The sequence below is a fragment of the Stegostoma tigrinum genome, chromosome 11, assembly GCF_030684315.1.
Source record: "Stegostoma tigrinum isolate sSteTig4 chromosome 11, sSteTig4.hap1, whole genome shotgun sequence".
NCBI classification, from domain to species: domain Eukaryota; kingdom Metazoa; phylum Chordata; class Chondrichthyes; order Orectolobiformes; family Stegostomatidae; genus Stegostoma; species Stegostoma tigrinum.
In genome coordinates this window covers 9117537-9133181 of record NC_081364.1, presented here as the reverse complement: position 1 = coordinate 9133181, position 15645 = coordinate 9117537, and the positions used below count along the sequence as shown (strand labels likewise).

General features: G+C 40.0%; 1 protein-coding gene across 1 annotated transcript in view; it reads left to right on the top strand.

Moving 5' to 3' along the window:
• The first annotated feature begins 2083 nt into the window (after positions 1 to 2083).
• LOC125460296 (inositol hexakisphosphate kinase 2) overlaps positions 2084 to 15645 on the top strand; it is a 31753-nt gene continuing 18191 nt past the window's right edge. The window contains exon 1 of the mRNA XM_048547615.2: positions 2084 to 2218. The gene's annotated coding sequence lies outside the window, so the exon portion shown is untranslated. The remainder of the gene's footprint in view (positions 2219 to 15645) is intronic.

The window sequence follows — 15645 nt, the reverse complement described above, 5'->3', positions numbered from 1 at the left end:
CACCATCCTTCACCTACTCCACACTGACATGACAGCTGTGGCAATGACAAATAGTTCCATCACTGACCCATTACACATGTAGACTGGTGTCATGCAGGGCTATGTCATCACCCACTGTTCTAGATTTACTTTGCTAATGCTTCACCTAATCACCAACAACCTCCCTGCAGGGGAGGGTCTGACCCTGACCATCCACAAGACGAAGGCCTTCCACCAAACTGACCTGGCACTGTGGACTGAACCCACGATCATCAAGTCCACAGGGAGGTCTTCGAGAACGTTGGCCACTTCCAAAACCTTGGGAGTATCCTGTCAACCAAAGCAGTTATTAATGAAGACATCCAGTATTGCCTCCAGTGTGCTAGCACAGCCTTTGGCCGCCTGAGAAGGGTGTTCAAGGGCAACATCAACAGATCCAACACGGAGATCATAGTTTACAGAGCTGTGGTGGTTCTGGCCCTCCTATATGGCAGAGACATGGACTGTTTACAGCAGACACCTCAAGCTGCTGGAGCAGTACCACAAATGCTGCCTGCAAATCTGTTGGGAAGACAGACACACTATCACCAGTGTCCCTGGCTAGGCTAACATCGCCAGCATCAGGATCCTGACCACCAACAACCTGGGCACATCGTCTGCATGACTGACACTAGACCCACCAAGCAGGCACTCTACTCCAAGGTCTAAAACAGCTGGCAAACACCAGGTGGGTCTAGAAAATGTTTCAGGGATACCCTTAAGGCCTCCCTGGCGATGTGCAACATTCCCACCAACACCAGGGAATCACTGGTGCAAAACTGTACAAAGTGGGATCTCAAGACTTGCTATCGGGAAAAAGTGGAAGCCAGGCAAAATCAGTGGACAGAGTGTACTGCCACACCTATGCCTGACCCATCCATTCCCATGACCACCTACTGCCCTGAATGTGGCAGAGTCTGTGGAAGCCGCATTGGATTGTACAACCTCCAACAGGCTCACCTTGGAAATGGAAGAGTGGCATCCTCATGTGCAAGGAACTGCCAATGATGATCATGACACAATTGCTATGCATTGGTGTTTTAAAACATTATACTTTACACCAAAGAACATCTAAATAGAAATCCTTTTCACTATATGATGTGCTTATATCCTTAAAACTCTTTCCATGTCTGCAGTTTGAGATTTTAAAGTGCTTGCTAAATAACTCTCCTTCTCCAAAATCATCCCCGATTTATATTATAATTTGCATTCATTAGAAATGAGAAATTGTTCTTTTGAGCACTAAGTACAAATTGATGCTGAGGAGAGGTTAAGTTTGTATAAATTCAGATGTTGGAAATCCAAACATATTAGTGTTTCCTCTGTTAACATCATTATAAATGACACATTATATTTTTAAGCTTATATAAATGACAGTTATTGTCGAGCTAAGATTGATAGAGGGGCTTAAATTATATCAAATACAACGAATAAACAAAAGCAAAACACTGCCCATGTTGAAAAATCAGAACAGGTTGGTGTTTGTTCTGTTAATATCAAACACCATGTAAACGGATACTGTTTTGAGAAGTGGTTCAGATGATGCATTAAAACAATATGTAAACAAACATAAAAGCAAAATACTGCAGATATTGGTGTTAAATTAACATCACTATAAATTAAAAATAATCTGAAATGTTCTGAAGGGTCACCAAGCTTGAAACAATAACACTTTTTTCACCACAAATGTTAGCAGTCCTGCTCACTTTCTCCATCAATTTCTGATTTTGTTTGTTTCAGATCTGCAGCACCCATAGTTCTTTGTTTTAAATTAGAAATTATGTCCTGTAAAAGTGAAGATTAGAAAATTGAGACCTGAGATACATTCTGATAGCGTCTCCTCTTATCTCGAGTATGGGGGAGGGAAAGAAAAAAAAATCGGTCGATTTAAAGAAACGTTAACAACAATGATGTCGATGTTTTTCCGGATTAGCCAATGGTCATCGAGGTCGTTTCACAATCAACCAATCAGAATGCAGTTGCTCGGCTGGCGGGTTGTATTGGGAGGGACGCCCCGCCCCCTCGGTCGGTGGAAACCAATGGGAGAGGAGGGGTGGTGGAACTTTTCCCTTCCCCCACCAGCATAGGGCCTCTGCGGCTGTTGTTCGCGGGAAGACGGCCGCCATTTTTTAACGTCAGAGAACAAAGAAGGAGCTGTTGATACAGAGAGGAAGGAGAGAAAATAAAAAGCTCAATTCGGGTAAGCAAACGATCTTTATGAAAGCACCACATCGAACATATTTATAAATATCCCGGGTAAATACAAACCTTATCCTAAATAATCCAATTTTGTGTAACAAAATTGATTTATTATTTCCTCTAGTATCCTTGAGCTGAAGTTGCTTAGCGATTTGGGGAAAAAAGGGAGAGAATGTCTCTGTCTCTATGTCCATTTGGATGTTATGTTTCTTCATTCACTTTCCTAGTTAAAATGTTGAGACTGGTTCACGTTTGTTTGTTCAGTTCATAATTCATTCGAGCCTCATTTCCTGCTTGTGTGACCGTGCCATTGTCTTAATTGGCCAGAGGTTTCCCCTTTGATGTGTTTTTGTCTGTTGAATTTTTAAAATAAAAAAACCTAAATTTTTGTACTTTAAAAATTTACAAAATTATGAATATCTAGTTTGAGATTGTGCAGATCCAGTAAATTTGGATTTGACTAGATTTTCTTGCCAGTTTATATTTGCTGGAAATATCATCTCCGATGAGTCTGATGTTGTCCATTAGGAAGGTAAAGCTGTTGACAATTTCCTTTGAAAGCTATCTTGAAGGATCGATGATAAACTAATATATTGTTAAATATGTTGTGGTTTTGAAGCAGGCTCTGCATTTGCTCATCAGAATAGGAAAACATGTATTTAATTAAGATCTTTATTGTGATAGAATGTATTTAAATCTACAGTAACTAATACTGGGTTGATTTTAGACCTAACTTACTCATTTTCATATTATCTTAAGGTATGATTAGATATGATAATCCTAGCTGTCCCAGCCAGTTTGGACAGAACTTGTTTTTGTCACAATTTAGATTTAGTGTTTCATTGCTAATGAATAATGCAACTCTCTTACAGAACTTAGTGTTTGTGACAGAAACTCCATTGCAGGAACAGGGCCCTATTATTCACCCAGTCTTGGAATTGCTTGCTGAGCAAGTTTCTTTATTCATTGCCTGTTGCATATTTGCTTGGGAACTTGCGTGGTTCCACGGTTAGCAATCAAATTATTTTATGCTAGTCCTTTAAAGATTTGCTAAATGCTCATTTTTACCAGTGGTTATTAAAGCATACCAGAGTTGTTTCTGCATTATGTAGTTTTAATTTAGACCAATCTTGTCTTGACATCTTCCTAATGATGTGTAAAAAAAATTCATGTGATCATTGAGGTTTGTACACAATGTTCAAATGAATAACCAAGGTAATTTAGTGACACGCAAACATGGTGGTCATGAACTGACATTGTAGATTGTAAGATCATAGTCAGGATTTCAGCAAGGTCAGAAGTTTTCTGCCTGAGTGGGAGTCACAACCTATTGTGAACGTTCTTGCTTTTCTTTTTTTTTAGAAAAGAAATAATTTTGTCATTTTTTTCTATTAATAAATCTCTCTCATAATTCATCTGATTTGAGAGAATCTAGTTCCTGGTAGCTTAGGCCCAGTTTATCTATGCTTCTAAACTGTTGAATGATTCTGCAAAAAATTGTGGGTTATAAGACCCACAGTATATGTCATGTTAATGCAGCAAGTAGAAACCCTATTTAAAATTCCGAAGCAGTCTTGTGCAGAGCACTGTTCCTTCACCTGCCAAAAGCAATAAAAAGGGTCACAGAGATAGTAGGAACTGCCGATGCTGGAGAATCTGAGATAAGTGTGAAGTTGGAGGAACACAGCGGGCCAAGCAGCATCAGAGGAGCAGGCAAGCTTGACGTTTCGGGTCCCTGCCTTCTCAAAGGCAGTTAGGAAATGTGAGCACCCAGCAATGGTTAAATTCCATGAAAGAATTAAATAGTTCCTGTTTGTCAAGGCAGTAGCTGATTAGAGTAATTCATTGTCTGTGTGCACACTTTGAAGACCAAAATGCAAATATAAAAGCAAATGGTTTATAGGTAAGCATCTATCTCTGTTAGAAAGCCTGCCAATGTTATTGGCATCTCAAATGTCTTTCCAGCCTAGTGGCAGCTATGGTGATATTTGAGTGCATTGATGAATTTAAAAAAAATTGTATGGAAATCTTCATAAGTACAGTAAATTTTTTTTTAATCCTGCGGTGCCTTGGTTAATTACATTTCCAAGACTGGTCTAGTATGGGAACAAAGATATATTTTGTTCTTAAGACTTGTAGGTCTGATCTCCCAGCTTTTCAGTTGTATGGTTAATGTGTTCTTTTAGTCCTTAGTGTTTAAGCCAACTTGAGATGTTCTCCTGTATGAAATCTGACATACTAACTGCGGCTGAATAGCTATGGAGCAGAAAATCTATCTCACCTTTGTTGCAGTAGGTATGATCTATCTACTGTGGAATTACATTGGAAGTTACTGCGGAAGATTTAAAGACATCTTTTGCAGGGGAGGGATTTAGGTAAATTGACAGGTGAAGGGGTAATATTTAACCTCTAGCATGTTATGCTGTATCATATTTTAGGGAACCTGAATTGTTAAATAATCGGTTGATTTGATGAATTTTCGAAAAAAGAACTTGTATGCTGGACATTGCAGAGCATTTCACATCCAATTTCTAAGTTGTAGCAGAAAGCAGTTGACTTGGAAGCTTTTACATCACCCTGAGCTGGTGAAGTTGGATGGCTGCTCAAGTTAATATCTCATCAAAAATACAACATCTCTGACAACACAGTAATTGCTTTCAATGACCTCCAGTTAATGAATCTGAAAGACTAAAGCTAATGCCTTTGTTGCCACCGCAAAATCCCGGTCCTCATCACTGTTTCAATTTGTGCGCATCCATTTTGTTTTAGAATCATTGGTAAGGCCAGAATTTACTGCTCATCTCATTGCCAGTTGCGAGTCAACCATATAGGTCTTCGACAGACTTCCTTTTCTGCAGGGAAATTGAGTCAGTGAATTAATGGATTTTTGTAACAATCAACATTAACATTGTTGCCTTTAGCCCAGCACTATATTCCAGTTTTGCTCATTCAAAATTCTGCTACTCATATTTTATCCTGTTTTACTTATGATTGAGTCCTTAACATTTTATGAAGTTGCTCCTGACTAACTCTTAGTTCAGATCATAGGGAATGGGAACAGAAGTAGTCCGTTAGGCCCCTTGAGCTTCTTCTGTCATTCATTATAATTATGGCTAATCTGACATTACTCACACCCCTTTTTCTGCCCTTTCCCCATAACCTTTGATTTCCTGACTGATCAGGAATCTCCCTATCATACTCCATACAAATTTCCTTGACCCAGAATCAGTTCTGTTTTAAAAAGTCCCTTTATTGAAAGCAATATTGGGACTCTACCCATGGCAACTCTGTGGCAAGGAGTTCCAAAGCTCCTTCTGAGACTGTGCCTTCTGATCCCAGACATTCCCAAGAGGGGAAACATCCTCTTACCATTTTCCCTGTCAGGCCCCTTTAGAATCCTATGTTTGTGAGATCATGTCTCATTCATCTAATTTCCAGTGAGTAGAGTTCTAACCTATTTGCTTTTGCTTATAAGGCAGGCCTTCCATGCTAATGCTGGTAAACCATCCCTGAACTACCTCCAATACAATGATGTTTACCCTTAAATAAGGGGCCCAAAACTGCCCTAAGTAGTCGAGAAGTGATGTCATCAGCACCTATTTATATTTGCAGTAAGATTTCCCTACCATTATACGTGAACCCCTTGAAATAAGGGCCAACATTCCATTAGCCTTCCTGATTATCTACTGTTTCTGTGTTCTAGCTTTCTATTTTGTGCACAGATACATCCAAGTCTTTGTCTTGCAGCTTTCTAGTTTTTCTTTCTCCATTTAAATATTATTCTGCTGTTTTGCTCTTTGTGTCCCTTCCAAGGTGAACAACTTTGCATTTACAACATTGAGCTCCCATTTGCCACTTTTTTAAACCTCTTATCTAACCTATTAGTATCTCTTCAGTGCATTCACTTCCTTTCTCCAAGGCATTTATATATATTGAAAATGGTTGTAATGCCAGTGCTGATCCCTTTGAAACCCTACTGGTTACTATCTGCCAATTTGTTCAAACAAACCCTTTTTCCCCGTCACTCACGTTTTCCTACTCGTGAGCCTTATCCGTGCCTATATGTTACCCTCAACTCCTGAATTTTGAAGTCCTCATTCTTTGGTTGAAATATTTTTGAATTCCTTCACCATTCTATCTCTTCAATTTCCTCCTTGAGAACCTAGCATACCCCTGCTGTCTTTTTCCTCACTCCTCCCCGGCCTCCCCAAAAAGCTTACCATTTCTTTTACTTAGTTCATGGGCAGTCATATTTTAATTTGTCTGGTCTCTTATCAACTGTAATTCCATAAGCACCGCCATCTCTCCTCCACCAGGTCTTCTCTAAAGTGATCTCTTAACAAGCTTTCAACCATCCTTAACATCTCTCTGTTGGTTTGGAATGCGTCTGTATTTGATTGTGTCTGTAGGGTCTATGGCTTTTTTTTTTGCCTAAAATTATTTGTTAAATTTCTTAGCCATGTATTTTAAACCCCAAACTTCGTTCATGTCTCTCGTAAAATATTAGGATGGTTTTGTTCAAAATGCACTTGTGGGCATTATACAGCAATAGAAACAAGAGATCTTTTGGGATCAATACTGGGGTCACAGTTCTTTATGATGTATGTTTTGCAGATGGTGCAATAATAGATAGTAAGGCAAGTAGTTAAGATAATGCACAGAGTTTGCAGAGTTACATTGAGTGGGCAAAAGCTTAGCAGATGGAATATAATGTGGGAAAACAAGAGGTTATGCACTTTGTCAGGAGGAATAGAGGAGCTGAATATTATTAAAATACAGAAAAAATGTTTTCCCTTGAGTGGCTGGTATAGGAAGTTATAATCTCAATAAAATAAGAAGTTTCTTGTTTCGACAGAGGAGGAACTTTTTCGAGGGTAATAAGTCTGTAGAATTCTTTATTGTTGAGGCTGGTTTATTAAGCATATTTAGAGCTGAGCTGGTTTTAATCAGTAAGGGGAACTTTTAACCAGTCAGTCGGGGAAAGGTAGAAGATTGGAGTTCAGGATTTTTCAGATCAGCCATGATTTCATTTAATGGCAGAGTAGACTCAATATGCTGACTGGCCCATTCTTGCTCAAATGTTTTCTGGTATAATGATGGTGATTTCAATGATCTGTCTGCTCCAGTTTATAATTGTCATCTGTTTCAGGTACTCGCATGGAAATTTTTGAATTTCCCTTTGTGGCTGATTGTAATTCTAGCAATATTTTAGCCAGTAATCTGCATGTTAAAATATCTTAACCATTTTTTCTAATTTTATTAGATTCTTGTCCTTTTTGATGACGAGATTCCATCAAAATTGAGATGCAGCTGAATGTAAATTAAGTTTTAAGTTTGTCTCTTCCTTTCCCCCAGCCTGCTTGAAAAATGAGTTGTTTATTAGTATTATTCTGAGCAATGAACATGTTAGTAACTAGTTAACATGGGGCTTTGGATTTCGAGAGCAGTGAAGGAAAGTTTGGCTTTTCTCTGCATTTTTAAATTAACTCAGTCTACATTGAATCCTGTGTGCCAGAGTTCCACAAAATTGCACGTGCTCCTCAGATGCTGCTTGGCCTGCTGTGTTCATCCAGCTCCACATGTTATCTCGGATTCTCCACCATCTGCAGTTCCCATTATCTCCATGTTTTATTGGTTGCTTTTGATTTATCTTTAAACTGGAGGCTCTTGCATATGGATGCCCAAACCTCATGTTGGAGATGATGTGGAAATAATAAAAGTTCTTTGGTGTGAACATGAGATCTTTGAAATCAGTGGTCTTATTTTTCCAACTTGTGTGGTTCAATTTAGTACAGTGAAATTGTGCTTAGCTCAAACATGTGCATTTCCATTGTTAACAGTAAATGTATTGGGACTGAGACAACTACACAGCCTGAAATGCCAGAATTTAAACTTGGCAGCCAGACTGATGGTCTTGCCTTTTTGAAAGAAAACTTGAACAAAATAATCCAGTGGTGTCCTTCGTGAACTTGATTGTCTGAAGGTTACCCATTCAAATTAAGTTAGACAGTACCTTGATCTGACTACATACATGAATGTTGAGTACATTAATTCATACACAATGTAAACTTTCAATGAAATGCATAGTCATGTTGACCAAATTGCAACTGATCTGGATCCCATTATTTAGCATATATCAGTTGTCCAGAAAATTTCTGTATATGATTCTCATTTGTTTTGGTTTATCAGCTGGCATCTGTAAAATGAGATTTTAAGTAGTTTCTGGTGCTTCTCTTAATAACTTCAGTTGTTTATGAAGAAGCCAATAACTTGTTGGGACAAGTTCATTATTATTCATTATTAAAACTATTAAAATTATTATTACCTATGATATTAATTTACAATTGAACCTTTTTTTTCTAATCAACCTGGTCAGGAATGTTTTTACACGCCTCTGGAGCAGGTGAGACTTGAACTTGTGCATCTTGGTTCATGAGTAGTGACACTACCACCGAGTCTCAAGTGGGCCCCTTCCAAATGTACTCCTGATGTTGCAAAATTTGGGAGCATCTTAAAAACAACTTCCATGCCTACTTCAAATCTAGCTTTTAGAAACTAAGGTATTTTGCAGCAAGAAGATCGACATTTGCCTGAAACAAAAGTGCAATTTGCATATTTCATCTGCAGTGGATTTTATTTAGCCTGAGCTGCTGTGTGAGATTTTTGGTTGTGCTTTTATGCTGTGCTGGAATTGATGCAGAAAACAATGCCTTCTTTCAAATTTTAATTTTTTTCAAGCTAATTTGATAAATTGAGGCCAAACTTTCTTTTTGGATACACTTTTGGTAACTTGGTTGAAATCTCGAAGCCAGTTTGAGAGTGGCTTTTCTTAAGGTATTTTGTTATCTTTCACTGATATTCAAAGTAACAAAATTCTTTAGTTGCAACATAAAGGGACAAGTTATTGCATTTTACACACAAGAGGTGAGATATATTCGTGAATCCACTTTTAAACTCTTCAGAGAATTAATGATTAGTGACCTCATTTTTATGTTGAGATAGTTAGACCTGTGTTGCTGGAGTCTGAGATAACAAGGTATGGGGCTGGAGGAACACAGCAGACCAGGCAGCATCGGAGGAGCAGAAAAGCTACACCTCACCACCTCTCGCTCACCTTCCTGCAAGAGTGCAATCCCCTATTCCCAATTCCTCTGCCACATCTGCTCCCAAGATGAGGCGTTCCACTCCTGGACATCCCAGATGTTTTCGTTTTTGAAGGACCGCAATTTCCCTTCCACAGTGGTCAAAGTCGCCCTCGACCACATCCTTTGCATTTCCTGCACCTCAGCCCTCACATCCCCTCCCTGCAATAACAGCAAAGATAGAATTCCCCTTGTCCTCGCACATCACCCCTTCAACCTCCGGATTCAACACCTCATTCTCCTCCCCTTGCAATCTGACCCTGCTATGAAAGATATATTTCCCTCCCCACCTTTATCTGCCTTCCGGAGGGACCGCTGTCTCCACAACGCCCTTGTCCACTCCCTACTAGCCCCACCACCCCGGCACCTTTCCTTGCAACTGCAGGAGGTGCTACACCTCCCCCCTTACTTCCATCCCAGGCCCCCCAAAAAAATCCTTCCACACTAGCGGATGTGCAGGTGAACATCTGTTTAATGTGGTATATTGTATCTTCTGTTCCCGATGTGGTCACCTCTACGTCAGGGAGACCAAGTCGTGGCGCGGAGGCTGCTTTGTGGAGCTCCTATGCTCGATTCGCAACAAACGACAACATCTCCCAGTTGCGAACCACTTCACCTCCCCCTCCCATTCCCTGGATGATGTTTCGTCCTGGGCTGCCTCCAGTGTCACAACAATGCCACCTGGAAACTGGAGGAACAGCACCTCATTCTTCTGCCTTGGAAGCCTTCAACCCAACAGTCCCAATGTGGACTTACTAGCTTCAAAGTCTCCTCACCCCAAGACCAGCACCCCCCTCATCCCTGTCTGTCTTCTCTCCCACCTATCCACTCCTCCCACCTCACTGACCAACCCCCACCCCCACCGCACTTCCTACCTATGCTCACCTTTACTAGCTTCATTCCCACCTTCTTGCTCTCCCATCTATCAGCTCAACTATCCACCTTCTATCAGTGATTTTTCTCCCCTTCCCCCCACCATGTCAGAGCCCCTTCCTCTTCCCTCACTTCTGAAGAAGGGTCTAGACTTGAAGCATCAGCTTTCCCGCTCCACTGATGCTACCTGGCCTGCTGTGTTCCTTCGGCTCCACACCTTGTTATCTCACTTTTGTGTGTATTTCTGTTCCTAGAGGAAATTCCAACAATTTCAGCTTTTGGCATGAATTCTCTGTGGTGATTACATTGGCCACTTTTAACCTTTTACGTTATTTTATTTATGAGGCCAGCATAGAACTTAGAAAAGTACAGCACAGTACAGGCCCTTCGGCCCACGATGTTGTGCCGTGGAATAATCCTAATCCAAAACTGAAATAACCTAACCTACATTCCCCTCAATTCACTGCTGTCCATGTGCATGTCCAGCAGTCGCTTAAATGTCACTAGTGACTCTGCTTCCACGACTACCACTGGCAAAGTATTCCATGCACTCACCAGCAAGACATTTCTTACTTTTATTAACCTACCGTCGTAAAAATCCTAGTAAAATATCGTATGGTACACATTTTTTAAAATAGAGGTACCAGTAGTTGTTTATTTCCATGTTGTTATACAAACATATTTTCAAGTTAGAACATAGAACAGTACAGCACAGAACAGGCCCTTCAGCCCACAATGTTGTGCCGACCATTGATCCTCATGGATGCACCCTCAAATTTCTGTGACCATATGCATGTCCAGCAGTCTCTTAAATGACCCCAATGACCTTGCTTCCACAACTGCTGCTGGCAACGCATTCCATGCTCTCACAACTCTCTGCGTAAAGAACCTGCCTCTGACATCCCCTCTATACTTTCCACCAACCAGCTTAAAACTATGACCCCTCGTGCTAGCCATTTCTGCCCTGGGAAATAGTCTCTGGCTATCGACTCTATCTATGCCTCTCATTATCTTGTATACCTCAATTAGGTCCCCTCTCCTCCTCCTTTTCTCCAATGAAAAGAGACCGAGCTCAGTCAACCTCTCTTCATAAGATAAGCCCTCCAGTCCAGGCAGCATCCTGGTAAACCTCCTCTGAACCCTTCAGAATTTTTCACGAAACAAGTTTGAATCATAACAGGAGGCAATAGGCTTTGTGTATTTTGCATTTTGTGCATTTCGTAACAGTAACTGGCATCAACACTGCGATTAACTGCTGTGGTTCTAAATATACTACACCATCTCAAAGGAAATTGGGGATGGTAAAACATGCTGACTTTGCCAGTGACATTTATCCCATGAACATTAGCTTGAAAAGAGTAGAGAATGTTCCAGAATTGCACAGCTGGTAACTGCTGGATCTTGTTTTGTTACAGGGCCATTCACTTTGAAAACTAATTAGATTAAAATAGAGTTAAACATTTTCCTGGACTGTAACACACAGTTGCCAATATTTTTAATATTGACGGCAATTAAATTAATTCTGTAATCGTATGTATTCATCTGATCACATAGTCACTTAGAAATTTTAACGGTTCCTACATCCAATGATAACACATGCTGACAACTTCCATTACATAGGCAATTGTAAGTGCTTTAATTGGACTTTAAGCAAGAATGTAAATTGCTTCTGTTTATGGAGTCATCTGTAAAGTGAAATTGTCAGAATTGGTCTTTGGTCACTTCTAATCTGTAAGCTACTTTTTCAGCACTTGCAAAGTTCCATTTTGTTTTTTTAAATTCAGTTTAGTTTGCAAACGAATGATAACTACATTTAGTTAGGGAAATGTTGTGAGGGTAGGAAAAATAAGCAATTATTGGTAGGAATGTCTCAGCATTTGTTTTAAAAAATAATTAAATAAGCAAATGTGTACAACTGTTGAATCTGAGAAAAGATGCTGAGAAAAGTGCTTGCACATTAGTCTGTTATTGGCATCTATGCCAATCTAGATTAGCATGGACACTTCCAATATTAAGTTTGACTTATTGTGCCAATTTGTTTCTAAATTGAATTTTCAGTTCTTTTTTGAAATTTTGGGACGCTTTATTTGCTTTATTACTTGAACAACTGGGAATGTTGCTGAAGGATTGCATTGTATTTGTTCACTAGGGCATTGCAGTCAAACTGTGTGACCCACCAAGTGTACCACTGTATTTGTTACATCACCAATTAGATTCTGTATCTATTGAGTTCACTGTTGATTTGTCAAGTATGGAGGTTTTGTTTCTTCGAACTTCATAAACCAGTACCTTGTGTACATGAGTGTGGAAGTTAAAACAGTTCTTCATCCAAGTGAACTGACATTCAGTTTGGGCAAATTTGTATGATTGGAGCACATTGAGTTTCAACATTTGAGTTAGATAAAATGACTAATTTTTTTATAGCAAACCAGTGTAAACTTCAGTCGGATATTCATGCTGGTTTATCAAATTCTGTATGGAATATTCTTGTAAAGGAAGCTAATAGGCAAATTATTTTTGTTTTTATAGTTCATATTTTAAATTTCTTAGTCCGTCTGTAAGCCTTTTGAAATAAAATTTTATTCTCCTTTGCATTACCAGCTAGCAGCAAAGTTAATTAGTGCTTTTTTAGAGAATAAAACTACTTCTGATTCATCACGTGACTGAAGTTATAATCTCCTGTATGCTTACAAAGGGGCATACAAAACATAAGCCATACCGTTTGGCCTTTCAAATCACGACTGATCTACCTTTTAAATCAGTTTTTGCCCATGATTCCAAGGTTTCATTAGTACTCAGTGATTGAGCTCCCACACCTTTCTGCAATAGTGTTCCAAACAATCTTCGTCTTCTGAATGGGGAAAAAAAGTTATCCTCATTTGGGCCCAAATTGCCAGTCTCTAGTTCTATATATCTGTACTACATTCCCTAATATTGACTCCAAAGCCAAGGAAAACGTCCATCACATCTGAATGAGATTATCTTTTGTTCTTTCAAACTCTTAAGAGAATGCAGACCCAGTTTCTTCAATGTCTGCCCAAAGGCAATCCTGCCCACCCAGGAATTTGTTTTGTGAACTTGTGTTACGCTTCCTCCGTGGTATGTGTATCCTTTGCTTAAGGAGGCCATAACTTGCAAAATACTCCAAGTGCACTCTCTTGATCTCTGCACAATTGCAGCAAGACATCTTTACTCCAGCACTCAGATCTCATTGTGTTGAAGGCTGACTATTTTTTGCCATCCTGTTTGCTTACTGTGCTTTTTCTTTTATTGGCTCATGAGCAAGGATATCAAGGCCCCTTTGGACATCATTTCCAAATCTCTCCCTATCCAACACTCGCTGTCTTTTTAGCGAAATAGGTAACCTCTCATTTATGTTACACCTGTCGTAATCTTAACTGTTCACTTGGACTCTCCAAACCTCTGCGAAGCTTCCTTTCATCATCCTCTCAAGTCTTCATGTTGTAGATTTCAGCAAGTTTGCAAATGTTATGTTTGGTTCCCTGCATTCAGATCAGTTATGTGAATTCTGAAAAGCTGAGGCCTAACACTGATTATTGTGGTTTTCCGCCAGTTACAGCCTGTTAGCTTTCTCGACTCCGTAAACTAATTTTCAATCCATGATGGTAGATGAAATGCGGTTAGTGTGTTGTAATTTTGTTTACTGACCTCTTGTGTGGGATCTTTTTAATTAAAACCTTCTGGAAATCCAAACGCACCACGTCCATTGATTCTTGTTTATGTATGCTTACAAGTGGCAAATTAAATTTCATTTCCCTCTTATAAATCCGTGTTGACTCAGCTCAATCATGTGTTTATTTTCAAGATATAATTATCACGCCCTTTCTACCATATTCCTTACTGCATCAAACTGGCCTGCTGTTCTGTTTTCTCTCCCCTTTTTTTCCCCTTTTTTAAATAGAAGGGTTACATTTGCTACTTTCCAATATGCAGGAATGTTTCCAGAATATAGTTTTTATTTGGTGATTTACTGTATCTTCCTCTGAAGACGGACACCAAGTAATCGCTTTGCCTCTCTACTACATCCTATTCTCCTATCTGCGCATGTAATGAACCCTCACTTGTCCTTGCTAATCTTTTGTATTCACATACCTAAAGATACCTTGACTGAATGCCTTTGTTACTAGCTGAGATTCAGAGCCCTTTGAGCCAGCTCTGCCGTTCTTCACGATCATGGCTGATCGTTCAACTCAGAAGCCTAATCCTTTCTCTCCCCATAACCTTTCACCCCATTCATCCCAAATGCTATATCTAGTTGCCTCTTGAATACATCTTGTGTCTTGGCATCAACTACTTCCTGTGGGAATGAATTGCACAGGCTCATCACTCTTTAGGTGACAAAGTGTCTCCTCATCCCCGTCCCAAATTGTCTACCCCGAATCCTCATACTGTGATCCCTGATTCTGGACACCATCGGGAACATCCTGCCTACATCAACTCTGTCCAGTCCTGTCAGAATGTCACAAGTCACCGAGATCTCCCCCCACCCTCATTCACCTGACCTCTAGTGAAAACAATACCAATACCAACCTTAGTTAATCTCTCCTCATACGTCAGATTCACCATCCCTGAAATCAGCCTGGTAAACCACTGCTGCACACTCTCAAAACCAAGACCATCCTTCCCCCAAAAAAAAAGACCAAAACTGCATGCAGTGTTGTAGATGTGGCCTCACCAAGGCCCTATATAGCTGCAACCCATCTCTGCTCCTGTACTTAACCTGTCGCAATGAAGGCCAACATACCATTTGCCTTCTTTACACCTGCTGCACCAGCATGCTTACCTTCAGCGACTGGTGCACAAGAACACCCAGCACACACCCAATATATACAGCCCTTTAGGTAGTAATCTGCCGTTTTGTTATTGCTTCCAAAGTGAATAACCTTGCATTTATCCAAATTATACTGCATCTGCTGTTGATTTGCCCACTCGCCTACCCTGTTGAGACCATGCTGAAGGATCTCTGCATCCTCGTCGCAGTTCACCCTCCCACCCAACTTGGTATCATCTGCAAACTTGGAGATGTTGCATTTTGTTCCCTCAGCCAAATCATTTAATACCTTTTGTGAATGGCTGGGGTCCCAGCACCAATCTCTGTGGCATCCCATTAGTTACTGCCTGCCAATTTGAAAAGGGCCCATTAATTCCTACTATTTGTTTCTACTCTGCTAACCCATCTTTTAATCGATCTCAGAACACATCCTCTAATCCCACGCACTTGAATCTTGCACGTTAATCTCATAAATGGGACTTTGCCAAATGCTTTCTGAAAGTCCAAATATATTATGCAGGCTGGCTACCCCTTGTCAACTCTACTAGTTACGTCGTCATAGAATTCCAGTAGATTTGTCAAACATGATTTCCCTTAATTCACGTTCGTTTTTCCTTTTTC